This window comes from Cygnus atratus, chromosome 4, assembly GCF_013377495.2.
Source record: "Cygnus atratus isolate AKBS03 ecotype Queensland, Australia chromosome 4, CAtr_DNAZoo_HiC_assembly, whole genome shotgun sequence".
In the NCBI taxonomy this organism is placed as follows: Eukaryota; Metazoa; Chordata; class Aves; order Anseriformes; family Anatidae; genus Cygnus; species Cygnus atratus.
In genome coordinates, this window is record NC_066365.1 from 4,962,406 (window position 1) to 4,986,012 (window position 23,607).

A 23,607-nucleotide genomic window follows, 5' to 3' on the forward strand; every position below is an offset into this window, starting at 1 on the left:
TTTTTGTAAAGCATAAAATCAGATTATCTAGAAAATTCACTCATGGATAGTTCAATTAAATATCCTTGGAACTAGAAGTATTTCAACCATAGCTGTTGTAGTACCCACTAAACATCTGGATTTTCAGAGAACTGAAAAATACTTCTGGATTAGATTCTTAGTTATGGTAATCTATGTGTAGAATAAAATATGAGTGATCTGTATTTTTCCATTGGTTTACATAAAAGGGGTCTAAATAGATGTTTTAAACAGAAGTGAGTAGCAAGATTCATTATTGTGCAGAATTTATTTCAGGCTGTATTTATCAACTCAGGAAAATCCGACAATTAAAGGCACCCATTAAAGTTTTCACTAGGTAAGTGAAAGCCATTTTCTATACTACTCTCTACAGAGAAAGAAAATGTAGTTCACCTCTACAGAACCAAAGTAGTTCTAGTTGAAGCAATAGCCACATTTTGTCTTTAAAATTCTGTGATACTGCTTGCTTATAGTTGTAGCACACAGTTTTTATTCTGTTCATTTCCCATTACAAAATAAATAATATACAAAGTGTTTGCTGCCTACCTGCTAATTTTTTTTATTGCTTCTCTAAGAGGAAAGCCCAACACTACCACCACCACCTCACACCTGCATGCCAAAACAGGCTGCTGCTGTAATGCTATGCTGTGTGTACAATTCAGTGATTAGGGTGGTAACTGGAGCTGCCCATCTCCCCGTTCCATCATAGACCTTGTTTAAGAGAAAACAGTCTGTTTAGGAAAAGCTTGTTTAATAACTCATCTCTTTATAGCAAAGAATCTAAACTCAAGACAGTCTGGAAACTTTTGGTTTGATGTTTGTCTTTTTTTTTTTTTAAAGAAAGGTATTTAACATGGTCAGCACATAAATCCTACTGATATTCTATCTACACTTCTTACAGCCTAACGACAAAATGGCTAATTAATTGATGCCAAATAAGATTCATACAAGTAATCCCAAAATACTCAAGAAGTATTTCTAAATCAACTTCTCAGTGGTGTCTCCAGAATTCACTGTCACTGGTTGGCTTTTTCTAAATCCCTATGAAGTGCACGAGAAGCTACACACAAAGCAAACAACTCCCCCACCTGCAAAAGTGACAACCCGAAGAAGACAAGTGATTATTTCTGATGCTTTTTTCCTCCCTCTTATTCTGACAGTAAGTTCTGCTTTCCTAAGAGAAGGGGATGCTTAAGCCAACAGCTGGGCAACAACTTCATTGTGGTGCTTGTCAAAATTCAGATTATTCTTTCAGAGCAGATGTTGAATCAGTAGTCATACTAGAGTAGAAGAGCATTTCAACTTTCACATGCACTCACCTTAACACATTCCTTTCCCTGTCTGCTAAAGACAAGCATAAGACCCAAGACTTCAGTGATGATACAGAAAAAAGACTTCTGCTGTAGTGTCACATCTACACACAGATAAATGGAGATACAGCTAGAGTTAAACCTCTGCTACTTTAATTTAGTGTTCAAAAATCTTACACCATTGGTAATTAAATTATACCTAGAAAGTAGTACCCTTGCATAACTATTTCTTTAGACTGGTCAAATCTGCATTCATATGTATGTAATGGTACAGAAGCATGCTGATGTTTTATCACAGCCACACAAACAAGATCTCTCCTCAGTTCAGCTGTTTCCAAGAACAAGGCAAAGAGACATTTTACTGTTAACATTTAATTTCTGTGTACGTCTTCTACTCTCCTGTATTCGAATCCAAATTCCAAGCAGAAAGAACAGTTTTTCAGGTTTTTGGAACCATGTGTGAGCATTTGGAAGGAAGGAAGGAACAAAACCTGATCTTCACACACAGTCTAAATCTCAAATTGTAAGAGCAAGATCACTAGGGAGGAATCTGCGAGAGCATACTACAACTTTCCCCTGTTTAAGTTAACACTGTACATGTATTTTGATCAAAATACATATCACCTGTTGTTATGAATCAGTAAGTTTACGGGAACCAGCTGCAGTGATGTTAAAATCAAGCTTGAGAGGACAAGGGAAAAAAACAGCCTACTTGATGCCTATTTCAAGTTTATTGTTGTTTACTTTCCCAGTTTTAATGAAATCTGATTCCAGAAGCAAAGAAGCCTAACTCCAATTAGGCTGGTCATCATACAGCAGGTTCCTTTCTGTTCACCTCCTACATATCTACCCTCTAATTAAACAGGTTAGAGACAGCAGTCCATTTCCAATGGCTAACACCTGAAGACCAGCAAGAGAAAACAAGCTTTTATATGCTCTGCTCCAAAAACTGCTTCTTCTATGAAATAATGCCTTGAGTTTCATTAAATAACATTACTGTGAGATACACATGGTGATGTTTTGCTCCTGCGTGATTCTTGATTTAATTGCAAGCATCATAGCCCAAGCAATGATTTCTGTCACGTTCCCAGAAAATAGATGGGGGAAAGTGAGAAATCATATGCCAACTGTTGCCCTCCATTCCAAAAGCAACGAAAAAATAATCTTCTCTTTTAATGAACAGAGATCATAAATCTCTCAGGCTCGCACAGTTTTTACTAATAGCAGAAGTATACTGTATGACAGACTTATTATTCTATAGACAGAATAGTTAAAGCCTAAGCCTCTTCATTTATGAAATCTTACAAGCTGACCGTTCCTTCCTGATTCCCAACAGATGTACATATGTCTGAGAAGCATGCACATCCCCAACCTGAAAATATGAAGCATACATTAGTATTCGCTTAAGACCATACAACATGCATGGGAAGACTGCGTTCCCCCCAAAACACCAATTTTAATCCTCAAAATACAACATTAGATAAAGCTCTTTTTAAGAAATGTAGTCAGTCATTCAGCACCAGCTTTTCCCTTCAGAGCTTTAAGGTAACACCAGACATTAACGGAGCATTACACTAATGCAGTATTCATAAGTCAACCTTTTGTTTCCTAACATTTAATCTTCATCTCATATACCTGTTTCAAGGATCACAATCACTGCAAACAACCTACTCTGCAAGCTGCAAGAAGTCACGCTCCTTTTGATCACTGAAGATTAGAAAGAACATACTGTCTTGAACTCAATACATCGAAGAGAAAAATGAAGAGTCATAGGTCACAGAACTAAAAATTTAACTTGGCAGATTCACTTAAGAAGCTATCCTGCGATAGAATCAGTCAGTTTAACAGGTAAATCTGTCATATCACAAGATTCTTAGAACTGAAAAAAGCACTCCCTGACTCAACTAAGAAAACATTACAAGCAACCTGTTTCATGGTACCTCTTCAGTGGTTGCAGCAAGAGCAACAAGAAGCATGATGTGGCTGGACTCCTCGTTTCTCTCCAGTACACTGTGGTCAGACAGCCTTGAAGCCCACCTCCAAACACTTCCTGCTTCTCCAGAAGGGGTTAGTACAAGCAGGAAGCACTCAGATGTTCGGACATTCCTGTTAAACCTGTCTTGGGATTTCTCTTAACTAGCACCGTGGTGCAATACGATCCCCCAGTGGAAAGGGTACTGGGATACTCAAGAAGCTTCTCACTTAAAAGCAGGGGAAAAAGAAGGTTCTGCAAAGCCTTGGCTTCCTATAACTACAGGCTGAGCTACAGCACACTTTCTCAAAGTTCAAAGCAGTGACTGCACGGTTGCTATACTAAGTCCTCTTTGTTTGTTTACTTTATGGATTAAAAACCTAGTATCGTCGAAATGTCTTCCTGAGTCAGGCAAAGTCCAGTTCCAGCTGGACCAACAGACACCTGCAGTTTCATTCCATTACCCTCACTTCCTGCAGAGACCAAACTAAGCTGTTGCACAACTCATTTTTCCCAGTGAATTACATGCATTTTGGGACTCTACAAGCAAGAGAATTTTTTTTTAAAGAAGGAACCATCAGTTCCACTTAACTGAAAGAGAAGATAAAGGCAAAATATTCCACTGCCATGCCAGTAAAGGTTCCGATTTGTATCTTCTTTCAAATGTAACTTCTTGAAGCACCTTTCAAGATCAGAAGTATCTGAACATAGGCAACATTATGACTCCGAGATTCAAGTCCACACAAACCACCCCATTCTTTGTAGGCCTTCAGGTTTTGAAAATGCTTACCATTGTTGTTGTCAGCTGACACGACGTAAATATCATGCTAGAACAGAAGACACTGAGGAAAATGTTTCTATTTCTGTCACACTTGTGGTTTACTTTCATCTTTTCTCCCAGTTCCAAGCTTGCTTCGCTTTGTGCCTGATGTTGCAGAACAGTTTACAAAGGAAGGTTTGTTTTCCATTTCTCCTCCAAGTCAGATTCTAGCTTCACCCCTCCAACCAGGGGTAAAAAGATTTAGAGAGATGCAGTGCTCAAGGGTTTCTTTCAAAATCATATGTAAGATATCCAGTCTTGGAGAGTACCTAATTCCATTCTCCTACCACATACCTAACCTCAGATTTTTCTTTCAATTTTTATACTTTCAAATTTTTTTTTTCAATTCCTGAAAAAAGTCACTTAGATGAAAACACATTGAAATGAAAAAAAATCAATTTTCTCTCAATTAGAGAAATTGATTTCCACTGGATGGACAAGAGCCCCAGTTTAATTTTTGTATCTATAGACTTTCACAGAACTGGTTCATAATCAACTAAGTTCGTGCAGCCCTTCTCAACATGTGTCACAGCAGCCATTGATGGGGAGATCAGCAATCAAAACCAGATGCATTTTGTATCCTGAACAGTTGAAACATCTGAAGAATGATGCATTTAATGAAAATATCAAGTGCTTCACAGTATTCAGTCAACTTATTTGTGGGCAAAAGGAGGAAACTACTTACTACCACTAGTAATTTCAATAAAGACTATTTTCAAACATTTAATGACATCCACATAAGCCTTAAATATCAAACAGCATCTGAACAACAAAAGAACAATAACCTAACAACCTAGCAGCAAAGCAGCCTCCGGGTTTTTATATTAACTTATTAAGCAAAAGCAATTATACCTACAGCTTGCAGGAAAGAGTGGTGTTCCTTCCTGGTACTTTGACAGGACTGCAAGGCTTATTGATCCATCATTTCTGATGTCTCATCAGGATTATTTCCAGCTGAGTGCATGCTGTGGTCAAAACTTTGTTTACACTGAAAGCTCAAGGTGCTATATCATCTGGTCTGTAGGAACTCAAAGGCTTTCTTTCCCTCATAGTGCCTTCTCAAGCTATTTTTCTCATATTCTGAAAGAATGCAGAAACCTTATCGATGAGGGAAACAAGAAACAAAAACAAAACCCACCCTTGCTGGAAGCTTTTGCTCCCTTACTGCCAAGCTGACAGCCCAGAGAAGTGACAGAGAGAACTAACAGCATAATCATCCTGTGATACTGGCTGTGAAAGGAACTCCCCAGAAGTACATAGTTTTTTTCAGCCCAAAAGAAAAAAAAAGCACGATTAGCCCCCTTCCCACACCCCCACAACTCTCATATCCACAACTCCCCCAAAAGGGGGTATTCCTTTTGGCTTCCACATTGTCCTTACACTAATTTAATTAAAATACCATATTCCTTCTATTGTGAAACCTGGGACTCCCCCATATCAAGAAATAGGAGGTGCCCATAAACCACCTAGGGGTAGACTTAAGACTACTTCAGTAGCTAAGCAGCAAACACCTGCTTAGCTACAGGGCCATCCTGAAAACATTCAGGGTTTGGAGAAGTAAGTTAAAAAAAATTAAACAGTTACTCAAAGCTACCAAACATTCACTGGGAGTGGAGGGGACATGACTCAGACTTGAAGACAGCCGATTAACCCGAACAAATAACTGGAATTCCTGTGAGGCACACACCCAGGTGCTAAGAACAAGGTTTCTTTTTGGAAAAAATTTAATATTTTCTAAAGATAGTACATGTCTATCATCAAGCAGCACAGCTTTTCAACCAGCAATGTTAGAACAGAAGTAGCAATTGCTAAAGTGAATAAAATAGAGTGCACCCTCAGTAAGTTTGCAGACGACACCAAGTTAGGTGCGTGTGTCGATCTGCTCGAGGGAAGGAAGGCTCTGCAGGAAGATCTGGATAGGCTGGACCGATGGGCTGAGGTCAACTGTATGAAGTTCAACAAGGCCAAGTGCCGGGTCCTGCACCTGGGGCGCAACAACCCCAAGCAGCACTACAGGCTGGGAGATGAGTGGTTGGAAAGCTGCCTGGCAGAGAAGGACCTGGGAGTACTGGTTGATAGTCGGCTGAATATGAGCCAGCAGTGTGCTCAGGTGGCCAAGAAGGCCAACAGCATCCTGGCTTGCATAAGAAACAGTGTGGCCAGCAGGGCTGGGGAAGTGATTGTCCCCCTGTACTCGGCTCTGGTGAGGCCGCACCTCGAGTATTGTGTTCAGTTTTGGGCCCCTCGCTACAAGAAGGACGTGGAGGTGCTCGAGAGAGCCCAGAGAAGGGCAACGAAGCTGGTGAGGGGTCTGGAGAACAAGTCTTACGAGGAGCAGCTGAGGGAGCTGGGATTGTTCAGCCTGGAGAAGAGGAGGCTCAGGGGAGACCTCATCGCTCTCTACAGGTACCTTAAAGGAGGCTGTAGAGAGGTGGGGGTTGGTCTGTTCTCCCACGGGCCTGGTGACAGGACGAGGGGGAATGGGCTAAAGTTGCGCCAGGGGAGGTTTAGGTTGGATGTTAGGAAGAACTTCTTTACTGAAAGGGTTGTTAGGCATTGGAATGGGCTGCCCAGGGAAGTGGTTGAGTCGCCATCCCTGGAGGTCTTTAAGAGACGTTTAGATGTTGAGCTTAGTGATATGGTTTAGTGGAGGACTTGTTAGTGTTAGGTCAGAGGTTGGACTCGGTGATCTTGGAGGTCTCTTCCAACCTGGATGATTCTGTAATACACTTTGAGGAAAAACATAAATGGAAAGATACACAGAGAGCATGGAATCTTAATGGGATTTCTTCCTGGGCTTCTAATTGCTCCCATACCAGCATCTCCTTTAGTTTTCTGTACCCACCCCCCAACTTTGATTATTATTTAAAGAAAATATTTGACTGGGGGTACAGCTTTAACACAAGTGTAAGAAAGCTTGTCTACATTTGGCTCTTCCTGCTAGAGCTTAACAGGTAGTTTTATTTGGGTTGTTAGTCGCATGATTTTCACATAAAGATCATTTTCACGTAAAGTTAGCTCACAATTACTGTCTCTCACCCAATATTTGGAGCTTTTATAACATCCATCAAAATATTTTAACTTCTGGAATTTATCAAGGACTGATTTGTCACAATTTCAGCAGGTTCTCCAAATAAGTAGTTCTTAATGTGCTGTTCCAGAACTGAACGAGAGTGTTCAAAATAATAAGATTGATATACTCTATCATTAAAGATATATACACTCACGTACAAGATGCCAGTTTCTAGGTAGTAGTATTTTTAAACTTCATTCACTTTTATTAGGTTTGGCTCAAACATTTGATAGAGCTGCAATATATTCTTGTCCTTGGTAGTCACAGTAAAAGGATAGGGAGGTAAATTACACCGGAAGTAAATTAAGCAGCTGGAGATAACACAAGAGAAAGTTATTACATCATATTACTACCTATATCACAGTTAGCAGGAAACAAGTGTTAGTAGTTGATATCGTCTTTGGTCAACCAAATTTTTAGGATTACCTCTGGGGATCAGAACACGAAAAGAAGCTGGGTATTCTCTGCTACCTTCATAGCAGTGATTTAAGATTTAGTTAGTTTTAAGCATTCCAGGTCTCCAGTTTTACAGTAGCACTTTCTCCATCCTGTATGTATGCCTCAAACTGCACATAGATCACAGGAAACACTCCTAAACCAGATCTGAGCAAAGTACACTTCGGTATGAAAAATAGGACTGAGCTTAATAGATTTGCTTATTATACCTATTTTGCTACAGTAAAAATATTCCCAGAGCCAAGCTCATCTTTCAGATGTACAATGTTTATGCTTGCACTACGTTAACACATGCAAAAAGTGGATTGCAGTTTGACAATCTGGAAGTCGGAAGCTTATCTACATTCTCTGATAGGCTGCCAACACACTTGTCACTCGTGATTCTGAAGAAGCATGAGATAAAGCTGCATTATAGAAGTACTGCTCATTCAAACACTCTCAGAACAGATTATCATATTGTCACTTGCGAGTCTATATCAGTTTTTCCTTAGAAGCACTTACCAGGGCCCCAATGGCAATGCAAACAAAGGAAAAACATTTGAGCTCTATCATTCTGAACATCACTGAGTAGGTTTGCCTTAATCATTTGAAGACATCTTCAAGATCTTCAGCTCTTTGGTCCCCAGACTCCAAAGGATCCTATTTGCTGACCAAGATCTTGTTGCCCGTTAATGGATGCTTCTGGACAGAACAGCATGTAGAACTGAGTTGTTAATCTCCTAATCAGCTGCTTTTGAATAAATACAAAAAGGTACTGAACGACTGCCTATTTTGTAACATTGCAAAGCAGCACTGGGCTTGCATCCTTTTTTCCGTTCATTAAATAAAAACTTTTTATAAACACTCCATAAAGAGTAGAAGCCACTGTACTACCTCAGTCTTATCAGGCAAAAGATAACTTAGGAAAAAATGCCAAAATAAGGCTCAGGATCATCATGCTCTTATGTAGTTCACTGTCTGAGTGTTTCAGCCTTCTCTGTGCTGATCACTTATTTTGCTCTAGCCTCCTGATGCTGTCAAAGAACCACTACCCAAAGAAAGATCCTTCCCCAAAGGACACAATAAAGACTTGTTGGCAGCCTAGCAGCACATCTGACATCCCACATCTTCTCTAGATTGCAGGAAAGTTGCAGTTACCAGCCACCGGGAGTGACACGAGAGGCAGCAATGTTTCGTAATGTTTTCTAAAATCCTCCACCCAGTTACCGAGGGTAAAGGTTGTGCTTCACCATGGAAAGTCAGACAGAGAGGTTAGTCACCACTTTCATCACAGGGTGGTGAGCAATCACACTGACTAATGTGTGCTTTAAAGTGACTCTGCTACAGCTTATCAGGCAAGAGGCAGTTAGAAAGCCACACGCTTAGGGGAAAACTTATCAGTGATACATCCTAAAAATATTTCAGCAACTACTAAAAAGATAATGCCTGACAAGTTTTTCCCTTGTGCTACTCCCAAATAGATGCATAGCACCAGCTGCAAAGTAAGAGGTCACATTTATGAGAACATTCCCAAATATTCCCTGAGGCAATAAAAAACCCTCTTCCTAAGAGTTTGAAGAGGACAGCAGTTGCTTAAATCCACAGAGCACTTTACAGTGTTAGCAGGTAATAAGCCAGGAGTACATGCACAAGTTGTACAGCCCAGACAAAAGCTGTTTTAGCACCTCAGTATACACAAAGGCTCATCCCTCACAAGTCATGTTTAACAAAGATGCAGTACAGATATTAGTCCTTGCAAGGCATATGACTTTAAAAAGATATCCAGTAACTGCAGTCCTCATCCAGAGACAGCAGAAAGACACCACATATGAGGACAGGACACATTTAAAATTGGTTAGCTTCATACCCTAAGTTAGTTTCACATATCCCTCAGTTCTTGTCACACCCCACATTACAAATTAGAGACCTCTCCATAGCAGCAACACTTGTAAAGGCCCAAGCAATGAAAACATCCTTTTCCGAAACAGTAACATCCCACCTATTTTTCCTTCCCTATTTGAGGGTATCCCATGCATGCATCCTGACACATTGTACCCCATGTGATATATCACACCACAGTGCTAAACAGATCTGGAAGGGTGTGTGTATGTGTCACTGAATACCCTGAACACCTTCTCTTTTCCCTCTCCCACACCCATATCCTAAATAGCTTTCAATGTGATCAGCTCTGGTCCAGCTGCCTAGAAAGCCTCATGAGTAGTAACTGGGAGGGATGACATCCACAGCACATCCTCTGTCACTAATGGTAAACATGGAGATCAGATGGAGCAGATTATGAACCACAACCTACTCCCTGCTGCAGTCCTCCCTGTCTCCTCACCTTGCCCCTACCACCAGGGGCTCCCAACCCCACCTGCCATCAGCAGCTTGATGCTCCTGCACCACAACCAGAACTCCAGTGAGAGCCGGGAATACTCAGCCCTCTTTATCAAGCCAGGTCACGCACACCAGATAGAATCATAGAACCATTAAGATTGGAGGAGACCTTCAAGATCATCTGGTCCGACCATCACCCTACTGCCAATGTCACCCAATTAACTTAGGAGAAGAGGGCTTCACCCTCACAGCAGCCCTCCAGCACAGGTCCCGCCTCCCAGCCCACCTTAGGAGCACAGGGAAGGGCACAGGGAGGCCGCTATGACTGAGGGTGGGGAGCAGGAAACGAGGGAGCCTCGCATCAGCAGAGATGGCACAGCACAGCAGCCATTACACGATGCCTCCCACCACGTGACACCTCCTCCCTCATGCGGCCGCCATTACTTGACCTCTCCTCCCTCGCGCCACCTCCACTACGCAACACCTGGTCCCTCACACAGCCACCATTACATGACATGGCCGCGCTTCTGTTGGTTTCCCCACCACCATTTTCTTCTCTTATGTTTGCAACTTCCCTTGCCCCAGTATTTCAGGAGTAGTTATTTGGTTTTATTTCTAATGCAGAAGTTAAGACTACTGAACAACAAATACCATGATTAATATACACAAATGTTTACGTAGGAAATTAACAGGAATCTGTGCTGTTGTGCTGATTTATCTTCCTAGCTGCCAGTTTGTCATAACTGCCATAACTGTTTGTTTCTTCCCCTACCAAAATGCTACCCATCATGTTTAAGTACTATACAGTTAAAACTTAAAGTCATCATGATTTAAATTTTTAACCCAATCCCATGGTCTTCCTTAAACTTGTTCAACTGCTCCACTAGCTCAAGGTTCTCTATTAATAGAAGAACATACTTTCCACATTATGCTGACAAGAAAAAATAATTCCTTTTAATATTTAGTCATGGAAAAATGACACTGTTTAGCTTTAAACACTTAAAAGTGCTATGTACTTCAACACTTCCTTCTTCATTTTTGTTTCCTTTGCAGATTGATGAACACAACATGCTTCCTTTGAGCTATCTGTTCTTCTGGCTGTCACACATCTCCCCACAGCACGGGGTAGCAGTGATAAATAAAGTTTCTAATGGATGGTAAGAGTGGGGCAGCAATCACAAGTACCACTGAAATCTTTCTGCAATACCTTTCCCAGACCTTTCGCCATCTCCATTTGAGGCACCACCCTAGAGGTGGGCAGGTGTTGAGAAGGCTGAGAGTACTATTAATGTGTTTTTACTGTCTCTCAGAGGTGTTTGCCTAAGTAATTAGACATCTCCAAAATAATACAAACCTCTCTCCATTATTCCTTGCTATACCGCAGCCTTTGATAAGAAGTATTTTCTGTCCTCTAGCATTTAACAACCCCACGCTGAACATCACTGCAGTAATGAAATCTTTCTAAGTCAAGCCCCTCGTGAGACTTTCATTTAATCCTTTCATGTATTTTCCTTCCCCTTCTCACCTAATAGTTAGAGAAGTTTACTGCCTAAGGCTCTTAGAAAGGACTTAAAGAACCATGTTCACGATGCTCACTCTGAATCCCCATTTACTAAAAGTGTATATTGTTCATTTTCCATTTCTTTGTTTAAAGACCTGGCCAGTAACATGACTATTGCTAACTTGAGTCAAGATACTTTTTCCACAGTAGAAAACAAAACCAAGCTGGAATTCAAATCTAGTTCTGACATTCATCTTACTAACCATGAAGAATACTCCCAGTTCTGGCCAAAGGAAAATAGTAAGGTCAAGATAAAGAAATGTGACTGAGCAAACAAAAATTTGAGAAAACAGACTTGGAGAAGTATATTTATAACTATATCTCACAGTTCAACCACATTTTCATGCGTGGTCCTAGAGCTCTCAAACTTCATTCTGAATAGAAAGCATTTTATAGAAGTGATTCAAAAAGCATTTTAAAGCATCCTAACCCATGACCCACCAGACATCTAAATGTGCATTGATTTGGGAAGAAGTAAGAAAAGACTTGAAGGATTTTTTTTATGTAGACTAGCTGAAACATGGAAAGACAGTAACTATAAACAAGGTGACAAACATGGTTCTGGAAAAAGTTCTCCCCCAAAAGACACACTGCAGCAGCCAGAGCTCCAGCTGACAAAACTGTATGTCATCTCCAGACTCACCAAGACAAGCGATGATGTGTGTGCGTGCCAAGTAACCACAGCGGATAGTAAATAAGTGGTGAATCTCAGCTGTGTAACAAGAGAAAGAACTAAGTGTTCAACTGGAAATTATTGAATCACTTCTTCTAAAAGAAGAGAAAGTAGAACTTCAGCAAAATTAGGGCACAGTAAAAAAAACAATTATTCTGGTCTCCCAGCTGGTGTCTTCTCATGAGGAAGGAGATCTGACCACATACTAGCATTTCTGTTGTGCTCCTGCAAGTCTTCCTCAAATATCTCAATTATGGCAAAAGATTTCCATGCATCAGCAAGGGCAGTCCAAGTGCTGCCTTGCAACTGGCCTTATAACTTTAGGGCAAGTCAAAATGGTAAGTTACTGTCTGGAGAAGAACCTGAAAGCTAGACCCTGCAATGGCTTCCATTTCAGGATCTCTTGTCAACATAGCACTACAGCAATCCAGCCCACTTGCTAGGGGGTACCTACCTACACCTAACAGAGGCTCGATGCTACACACTCTTGTGCTGGCCTACTAAAAATCAGCTGTTCCATGAAATGCTGTTCTACAGCCATTTTGTAGCTACATACAGCCACTGCACATGCCTCTGCTCTTAATCTCCTCAGGCAGGATACCTTGCCACAGGTAGGCCAGTGCGTACAAATATCAGTGAAGCCAAAGCTACCTTGGGCATGCACACCTGTTCTGGAGAGGTGGCAAAAGGCATGAAGGAAGTCTCACATAGACTTGATTTAAAAGGTGGATCAGGATGACTTTACCTGACAGCCACCATTTCAAGAAGTTGTTAGCTTGTCAAATTTGTCTTTCGTGTTCCAGTTGTGTAGCTATAACACAACCTGGCAAGGATAACAACAAATGCGTTAATACCAACTGCCTTTCCAGGACAGACATTAAAAATAAGAAGCACCTCCACAGTAGCAATTACAGTACCACAAAGGAGAGGCAGAAGCTCTCTAGACTAGCAGAAACAAATCGGGAAGAAAACAAGACCCATGCACATTAGACTGCAATCCTAGCATTTCAGAGTTGTACCAAGATGTTAACAACTGCTGGGCAGCCTAAGATGACAGCCTAAAGCATTCTGCACTAACCCCTGCTCATGCTCTCTTAAAACTGTTTCATCAAGACAAGATACAAACATGGACTGGTTCAGGACTTGTCATACAAGCTGCCACCCACAAGAGCATCTTTTATTTAGCTGGAAGCAGAAGTCAGGCTGGGATAATAGCAAGTTCCACCCTGTGTTATGCTGCTCCACTCCTTTCAAAGCAGTAGTAATAGAGTTAGTTCCTGCAAAAAGTCAAGGCTATGCAAATTGAACTCATTGCAGGTCAGTGTTAATTTCATTGAACTGCATGAAGTACAGTTATCTCCATTCTAAGTCTGTATAAAGATAGCTGAACACAAATTACTCATGTGTAGGGTGATTTTTTTTTTTTTAAGTAAAATTAGATCATCTAAAGGCACAGACCCAATCTATTTTTCCCCTTCCTAATACTTTGACTTTTAAGAAGTCAAAGAATCTGTGTTTTCATATATATATATATATATATATATATATATATATATATATATAACTAGAAGATCTTTTAATAGCATGCACATATGAAAAAGTTTGAAGAAGCCAACTAAAAAAAGTCTTCATACCACAAGGAATGCAAAATGCTGTACTGGCACAAGATACAAATTGAGTTAGAGTTAAGTAGCTTTGGTCCTCTAGAAAGCAGGCTCTATGCACTACAGCAGATAGATAATCCATTCTTAAAACTTCCCAGATGACTTCCCATCTTTCAGTGTCCCGTTCAAGAGGGAAAAATACACAAGAAACAGCTCAAGTAGCAATGTTAGTATTCCAGCAAATACTGGCAAGCAAGCGAGGCCTGAAAATCATCTCCTTCCCCTGAGCAAGACTGATTTCCTTTTATTTGGAATAATGCATATTGTGAGCTGCCTTAATTATTAGAGTAGACTCAGCTGTGCTGGTCATACACAGAAAAGGAGTGTCCCATTTTTTGAGGAAAGACATCTTCCAAAGCCAGAAGTGTTTCTTCCTACATTCCTAGTACGGTTATGCTAAAACACACACTCAAAAGAGTAGTAGCATCTTCAACATTGAAACAGTCCCATTCCAACAGAGTAATTAGCTGTCTTAACTCTAAAAAGGGACTGTTCAGAGAAAGCTTTAGGAAGCTGAGAGCTCTCATGTCTGTCAGTAAGACTTATGAAACTGAGCTGGGCAGAACAGAGGCCTGTTCACCTCTGCTTCTATGGGGCAAAAGCATAAGCACCAAGATCACACAGACTGCTCTCTTATTCTGCAAGAAATTGAGGCAGTCATCCCAAGGGGCCTGGGTCAAAATTCACAGTAAGGTTTCTTGAGCACATTCAGACACCAGAGCACTGAATGCCCTACACAGAGACATTCTCCAGCAAGAACTCCAGTCTCTACTGAGCCTCAACATTTGAGCTGAAACGTGGACTTCAGTGACAACTTGATCTAGGAAACAGGTTACTAGTCTGTTTAACTACAGGTCATCACCACACATTCAGGAGGCAGCACAGCACAAGACAAGACACTCACGCACTTAGACACTTTCCCTAAGGTCTAAATCCATCCTGAACTGTTTGGTAAGAGGCTAGTTGTTTCACATATACTAATGCAAAGATTTATTTGAAATTTAGCTTGGTTATCTGCAGGCATACTTCATGGACAGCCTGCTCTACAGTTGCTGCCTGGGTAAGAGGCAAATAAATGAAAGTGGTCTTCTCGAACAAGAAGAGAAGAATGGACTTAAGGGTATATATTTAATATCGGGACAAAACTGATCAACCACTTCTGATGTCCTGACAGGCCCTGAAGAAGGCCCTGTTGAGCTCAAGTATAGATCAATTCCAGAGTACACCTGGCCTACGTGCCCTCCAGTCTCCAAACAGACCTGCTGCAGGCGAAGCATTTCACTCTGTTCCCTCAGACCAAAGTCTGACACAAACTTGTTATAAGCAGAGTGTCAAAGATGGTGAGATATAGTAGAGAAACAAGCAGTTGCCACTTCATAATTCAAAACTAAGAAAATAGAGGGAGGTTTTCTAAATGTACTTGTCCTTCCTGTTCATATACCTGAAATTAAAGAGTGACAGCACTGGCAAAAAATAGAGGCAGCAGAGGCGGCTTTTGCTCTTTAACTCCATCTACCAACTGCCTTAAACTTACAGGACTCATGAAAAGAGGAGGTGAGAGGGGTGAAAACAGTGCATGCTAAAGCCCTAGTCATAACAGCAACAGGACAAACAAAAGCCATTTAACAATACATTTTTCACCCACTATCTGCTGCATCACACTACTACAAATATACAACAAAAATGCTGTCCTATAGTTTACGGGCCTTTTGATGAAAAGAGAAATGATTATAATGTGATTTTAACTGAAAACACTATAGATTATCACTACAAATGCGTATGTAAACAGATTTTTCATGTTTCACTTTTAGCAACAAGTAACAAAAACATAAGCTACATAATATCAGCCCAACACCTGCTGAGTAATACAACCTATAAAAACTGGATTAACTATTTTTATAAGCATTATGGAAGATTAATCGAGGTAGCACTTATTTCAGCCCCAATTACAACATTGCTCTTGCATCTGCCCCAGTAGTTGCAATAGTTACATACGACTCAATGTACAATTACTTCCATAATTAACAGCTCTTTCCTGTGCGTTACACATAAATCATGTTTTGAACAAACTGTGTTGCCTTAAACACATGTTCTAAAAAGGCTTGCAGTGCTAAAGGATTTGTGCTTGATTTCACTACAAGAGGGTCTAGGGGGAGAATAGAAATAAATACACACACTTCAAGAAGTCATGAATAAGGAAAAAACAAGGTTCAAGAGTTTGTCCTTAACGCAACAAGATGGAACGGAGTGCTCATGCTCCCCACTACATTCCTCCACTCCCCCTCCAGAATCTCCTGTCAATGTCTCAGTTTAACTAACGCCACTCAGATGGAAGAGAGTTAAAGTGTTCTGTCTGAAACCAAAGATGTTGAAGAGAAAGTTTATTTTAAACTCGAAGTCCAAATTAAAGAAATAAAAATCAGAAACCACTTGTGGAAGCGTTCATACTGCAGAGTAAAACTAAGCCAGACAGCTACTTATCTTGTTCAGACCATCCGATGACTAGAATGTGATGTACACTGGAAAGCATAAGCTGCCTATGATCTGTAGAATAATTATTCTTTTTTAAAAAGAAACCCTATATATAAGTGAAAAATATTTTTAGAGCAAGAACTGTAATTATTTAGCTTTTTCAATAGAGCTTCTTTAGTCTAACTACTTTAGCTTTGGCATTTGACAAGCATCATGCCTTGCCCTGTGACTGATCAGCTGAGGTGTAAGTTTATTCATCTTTAACTTTTAGAAGTCAGTACAAGTTACTTTGACTTTTACCACAGATGAATACATTACTCCATCTTACTTTACACTGACCAGTACTACACCAAGGAAGTGACTTGGTCATAATTATATCTACTTGCAGCTTATTCAATTTTTAGGAACTGCATACATGAAACTAAAAACCATGGTTACCACAAAAAAAGCCACCCTCAGTTAAAAGGGCTTTCCATGCAGCTATATAGGTTGTGTAGTATTCAGTTTCAGTTGTTTGGTAAACACCACTAAAACAATGAATTTTAAAAGCATCTGCAAATTCAGGATCCAGTCACTGCAGGGTACAGTAGTATACATCTGTAACACTCAGCTCTTCAGTAACTTGTCTTCATATTGACATCTAAGTTTGCTATGGCACCTTAGGAGGAGCAGTGTCTTTAATACCCCTTGCTTCATAGCCAAAGGGGATGGCATGGCCCTTCCTCTCAAGACTGAAGTTCTTCATGGATGTTCACATATTTCTGGGAAAAACAGAACACTGAAAAAAGTTTTTTTTTCCCCCTCTCCATTTTAGTACCTGATTGCTTTTACTAGTAAGTATAGGATTCTGACTACTTCAGTCAATGTTCCTTCTCACAGGACAGAAAGACACAGCTCTACTTTGGAGGACCAGCTTTAGCATGCTGGCATGTTTTCTACATCATGCAGAGTTGTTTTTTCAAACACTTTCCAAATCACTTATAGCTGTGTGCACAGTATACATCAGGACTGTAACAAAACCATTCTGTGAAGATACAGCAGACTGAGCATCTGCACTTCTCCAGTAACTGCAGCTGAAGAAGCATCTTAAGCCAGCCTTGTTACTTATCAAGTAAGGCCAAATTTTGTGCTCATAATGATCCTCTACAAGACCAAGGTGGTATGCCAGAAGAGATAAGTTAATTCTTGTCAAATGACATACTCAAAACAATGTACAAAATCAGACTGAAATGAAGACAAGTTTGTGTGTCCAAGAAAGGCACTGTAAAAGAAGGGTAAGTTACAACACTCTTACACAGTATCCTCACAGATTAGTACAGTATTATGAAAATAGGAAAAAAACTTGGGTAGGAATTTTGTCAGGCTAATAAAACACAGCAACTAAAAGAACACATTAACTTTTTAAGCTAAGTACAAGTACCAGTGTAAGATACTGATAGCTTCTATATACACTTGAAGCAGATAAGTTACCAAAAATACTAAGTACAAACTAATCCAAAATAGATCTATAGCAGTGAATTTCTCTCAACATTGAGCAACAAAAGTTGCCTTCAAAATTTCAGTTTAAGGGCTTATTTTTATATTGAAATTATAATGCATAAATTCAAACCAGAATAACTGGCAGAGGATCAGATGACAGAATCCTACAATACTACATCAAGTATGTTTTCAACACTGCTAAGACAGTAACACAGCATTCCAGCTTTTAAAGTGTCCTTTTGAGGCAGCAGTGATGGGAACAGTTTGCCTCAATACAGTCTGTGTTCAGTCTCAAACTGAAACATGGGCAGTGGCATTTGGCACTTTTATAAAGCATCTACAAACAGCAAGTGCTGTTTCCCATTTACAAGGTTGATGTGGGGGAAGGACAAGAATCAGATGAGCTATAATTACTGTAGAAATGTATTAGAACTATCAACCAGATATACAATGTATCATGCCCTCAATAATTAAACAATTAACAGCTATGAGGTATGACCTTCGCTACTGTTGTTTCTCTTTACCAAATTTTGTTACTTTAAACAAGGAGAATCTGTACAACTGCTCCACTAGCCAACTGTTCAGCACTCTAGTAAGCATAAGCAGGAACTTGGGTGTGTGCATAAGCAAACATTTTGTCACCGTTAGGTACAGTTCACATAACTTACTGTGAAAAGTGAGTCAACACTCATCACACAGCAGCTTAAGATCTTAAGAGACTTAGTGTAGTCACACTATACTACGTATAGTTGTAAAAGTAACTCAAACTAATATTTGAACTCAAAAACAAAGGGTAAAAAGCAGATGACTTCTACAGACACAGGTATTTTACTAAAGATATATTGGGGAGGTAATATGGCAAGAGACTTCTAACAACACTTCAGCAAGGAGAAAATATTACCTTTTGCTGTGGCTTTAAGCTAGAGCTTACAGGATCTGTGTCGTAGACAATCTCTGCCAGAGGCTTGTTCTTGGAGGCTGGAGGGAATCCCATACTGATAGAGTTACAAAAGCTGTTTGATTTTATAGGTAGCCAAGACTTGGAAAAAAAAAGCAACCAACCAAATTTAAGTTCTACTTAGAGGCAAGAGTGCCAGAGATTTGTGACTGAACTCAAAAGAGTTTGTTTTACAAATGTAAACTGCACCAAGTTTTGCTAGGTTTGCAAGTCCTGATGGCAGTGTTGCAGAGAGAAGACTGAATAAGTGCGCCTAAAGCACATCTAAAACATACTAGTATTTAAAACTTCATTTTTGGAACATTTGTTCATGACTGTAGCAAGACTGACCTGGGCCTAAGATATCAGCAGAGACACTAAGCAAAAAGATCTCCTCTCCCAAAACACTGAAAGTTACATAGCTTTATCTGGGACAAAATGCTTTACACAGAAAGAACAGGTAAGTCAGCCTCTGCAATTTCATTTTTCACCAAGAGCATTACTAATCGCCAGGGGAGTTTCTGGAAAGTAGTGATTACAAACTGCTGTAGGCAGCTTGTAAATTCTCAGATGGCGGATTAGAATGAATGATTTAAGAGATTTGTTAGCTTCCTGCTTTTGTTTTGCTCACTTTTCTTTGATTTCTTTCATGATGTCTGCCTCTTTTGCCATTAATGTTACTGTAATTGAAGGCACACATTGAACCACTACTTGTACTCCCAACTTCTCTATTCAGCCATAACATGCTTGGGTTGCATCTAGGAAAGTGAATTCAACCCTACACATTTTATTTCAGTATTGTAGATTTACTACTGCTAAATTAAAAATAATTTTGAATGAATTTATTTTACATTCACCCATTCTTAAGCAAGCATCCATAAATGCTCTGCGCCAGTTCAGTTTGAAATCATTTAAGCTGATGCAACTTTCCAAAACATTCAGTGTTGTACCCAAGAGGCTTGGCACCTTTTCTCAAGGCCACACCAGGCCACTTTGCATCAATAACTATAGACACTGAAACAGTGCAAAGCCTTGCTTGAAGCTTACTGCATCGCCTAGAATTACAGTAAGATTGAGCCTAAGAAAGTCTCAATATATAGAGAAAACAATAGTACAAGAGAGAGCAGCCAGAAATTTAAAGTCAGCAGTATTAAGGCATTGCTTTGTGTGCCAGCAAAACTCACCCTCTGGAAGTTTCATGGTTCTACTGATAGCAGCAAGTGAGTTTCTGTTTACAAAGTCTATAAAGAATTAGTGGGATGTCCTTGAAACAGACACTGCTGTGGCAAGTTAACCTACATAAACTGAGGGAAAGCAAGAGATCTGCAATTTTGTTCGGATGCCTTCAAGTGAACAGGATGTTCTTGGGAGTTACACATCTGGGAAAGGGTCAGTTATGCTGTTCAATATTACTTTATTTTTTACTATAATGCTGTCTTGCCTAAGCTTCATTTCTGCAAGCAAATTTTCCTCCGTTCTGAAGAATTTCCTCCTTGGAGGATTTACATCCAAGCAGTGTTTTATTAAGAACCTTTCTATTTGCAATGATTAACTCAACAGCTTCAAAACCTCCAAACTACTTAACTTCCTCATCCATAGAGCAGACTAAACTTTAATTTTCTCACACCATAAGGCTGCAAACAAGAGGACCCACAACTGACACTGCATATTTTGAAAGGGACTTCGCACACAGTAAGGCGGGAAGATTAACTCAGCTACAAGCACAGCCTCAAGGCACAGCAAGTTTCCTCGTTTCAGGCATATACTTTACCTAGAGGGCAGCAGGTTTTCCTGAAGCTGATTTGGTTTTATAAAGAGGTTTAGTCCTACTAGAATTCAATAAATATATGACAGACTTCCAAGCCCAACTATATCAGTAAGAAGTACATGACTCCCCGTATTACATATCCCCACACAGCAGCTATCTTGGGGAAGAGAAGTAGCGATAACATCAGCAAGTGCCCTGGTATGGGAGAGGCTTGCAGAGCCTTACTAAAACAGCAGGGTCCAGTATACAGTTAGGAGATGGCATTGGAACAGGTGCAAATGAGATGGACAGAGGGATCTGTGTTACACAAACCCTTCCCTTCAGCAGCTCATAAGGTCCTCAGCATCTGCTGGGACAGTGGTGCTTACGTGCCCGACACACTGAGCGTCCCACAGCATCCTCTGGGACAGTGGTGCCCATGGTACAAACAATTCTCCCAGCAGACAGAGAGCTCTGGAGACAGTGGACCTAGTGTTGCACTAGTCTTCCCAGCATCTGCTCAGACTACTGCAATACCATACCCATACTAAATAAAAGTGTCACAGCATCTGTATTGTCCACTCCCCACAAACAATATCAAAGAACATTGTAGGCTGACAGCCTATCAAAATTAGAAAGCAAATCCAAATTAAAAAAACATATGCAATATTATTACAAATATCTGCATCTTCAAACTCATTTTCTATACTAGGAAAGAAAGTCATGAAGAGCTATTTCTTTAAAAGCCTTCTTGCACATTCCCTGGTCCTTAGGAAGGGAGGAACTACTCCTTTTTTAAAGCCCATTACTTGTTTTAATAACTTTTTCTTTACTAATCCTTAAAAACAAAAATCAATATAATATTTTTCAGTCTTTGTACTTCAATTAGGTATACTAGCACACAGGATTCAAAGAATTAGCTGCTTTTTAGAATATAAAATACATGAAATCTTATTCTGCTCTTCTAGAGACATGGAGGTGATTTTTTTTTTTATTTATACGGAAATATGAAGTCTTTCATAATACTGCATACATGACATAGTATTTCTGGTGTCTACCTAGAACGGACAGTTTTAATTCAGAGGGAAACTAGTTAGTTCATGAAAACAGGATTGTTAGACCCCGACAATGACTTTTGTATTTTACAGTTCCACAATCATAAAATGCTTTCATGATCCAGAAAACAGATGCTCAAAGTGCAAGCCATGGCTCATGATTTAAAATATAGGGGTACATAAAGTTACTCTGGATTCAGATTACCAGCCTCAGAGTAGAAGAAATTCTCTTTCCCCTCTTTCCCCACTTCGAGTTCTCATTTCTCCATTGTGGGTATGTTCATCACAAGGACAGTACAGAAATCAATCTCATTAGGGGACCATTGTCTACATCCTATCGTCATCACCTTACAATTTTACTCAAAGCTCCCCCCCCCTTTGATTTTCGCACACATTACACATTGTACCCTTGAACAATGCTTTCCAGAAGGACAGAAACAATTGTGTTTTTCTCTGTAATCACATTTTGATAACTTTTTTTAATTGAAAACCAAAGTAAATCCCATCCCAAAGGAAAAAAAAATGAAGCAATTGCACTGACCTCTAGTAAATCAAATCCTGGATCATTTAAGTCAAAATAAAAAAGTTACTGGCTTCATTCAAAAGTAACTAAGGCTATATGGTGTCAGAAAACACCCACCAACAAATAACAAACAAGAGCAACTTCATTAAAAACAAAACACCAAACAACTCGGGTTTTAGACAAACCAATTAATAAATGCAACAGAGTAAAGCTTGCCAGAACTGCTGTGAGCCCCCTAGACACAGAAAGGAGCACAAACTGAAACAGGTGTACCTATGACAGTACCAGCCTGGAGCCATTCTCCTGGGTAACAAACAGCTACCCACTTCTACACAGTTAAGTAGCTTCAGGACAGATATTTAACTTGCTCAGGTCTTGTAAATAAAAAAAATAAAAGGATTAGAAAGGTTAAGCAGAACAACTGCTCACCTATACTGTATTTTAGGATTTAAATCTTGCCAGAAGATTCATTTTCACACGGATTTTGAGCTAAATTCAAGCCAGAAGCTGTGCAAGGTATTGGAAAAGTACCTCGTCCCTAAGCAAAGAAGTTGAGCTGCACTTCAGAGTTTAAGGCTGGCTTCGATGAGCGGACATACAGCAGCACAAAAACCCACGGCAGCGCACCTTTACACCACGATGACCCTTAGCGAAACCCTTCACCCTCCAGAGCCTTAAGAGCAGTCTGGAAGCCTCCTGCTCAGCGCCCTGAGGGGCAGGCTCCTGCCCCCATCCCGGGGGCACCATTTCAGCAGCGTGCCCCCCCGCACACGCACACACACACACCCCTACCTGCCAGACAAACCCAGGCAGCGGCTGCTCTCCTTAACGACGCGGCCTCCTCAGCAGGAAAACGTCGCGGGCAGCCCGCCCACAGACCCCACGGGCGGGCGGCGTTGCCACCTGCACCCTCCCCGCTCCCTTCCTCCGGAGGCTTCCCCGCAGCCTCGGCGGGCGCCGGCGGCTCCCGGAGCGGCCCCGCACTCGGCAGCGGCGCCGCCTCAGCGCCGGCGCTCCCCGGCCGCAGGGCGGCTCCGCGGCGGGGGCGGCGCTGGCTGCGGGCCGCCGCCGCCGGCCTCACGCTCCCCGGCCGCCCCCGCCATCGCCGCGCCGTGACTCACTCACCCCTGGCGAGGCGGGGCCGGGCCGGGCCGCCCGCAGCCGCCTAACGGCCGCCTCCGGCCGGTAACGGCAGCCCCCCGGTGCCGCCTCTGCGCGCGCGCGGCGGCAACGGCCATCGGTGTCCGTCCGCCCCCCCCCCCCCATGTGTTCTCCTCAGCTCCCCTCAGCGCCGTGAGGCGGCACCGGGGGGCTGGTGGTGCCCCCTCGGTCACACACACTAACGTGTCTTTTCTCAAAAAGTCTAAGCAAATAAATACAGAGAGGTGCCAGAAGCACCTCGCTGCCCGTAACTGGTTACGGAGATGCACACATATGCTTCATTCCACATACAGGGCTCTGTGGAATGGGGTTTGACTTGAAGATGTTAAGCAACGGGTAATGACTGACAGATGGAGGAAGGGTTAATGAG

General features: G+C 41.1%; 1 protein-coding gene across 4 annotated transcripts in view; it reads right to left on the reverse strand.

Moving 5' to 3' along the window:
- Positions 1-23,102, reverse strand: part of SGMS2 (sphingomyelin synthase 2) — a 31,504-nt gene extending 8,402 nt beyond the window's left edge. Inside the window, exons 1-2 of one of the 4 annotated variants that reach the window (XM_035545141.2) lie at positions 22,869-23,102; positions 1,338-1,432 (exon numbers count right to left, since the gene is read on the reverse strand). The gene's annotated coding sequence lies outside the window, so the exon portion shown is untranslated. Of the gene's footprint in view, positions 1-564; positions 725-1,337; positions 1,433-8,150; positions 8,604-22,868 lie in introns of those variants that run through there. The other 3 variants (XM_035545132.2, XM_035545159.2, XM_035545152.2) reach the window with 3 other exon arrangements.
- Positions 23,103-23,607: the final 505 nt, after the last annotated feature.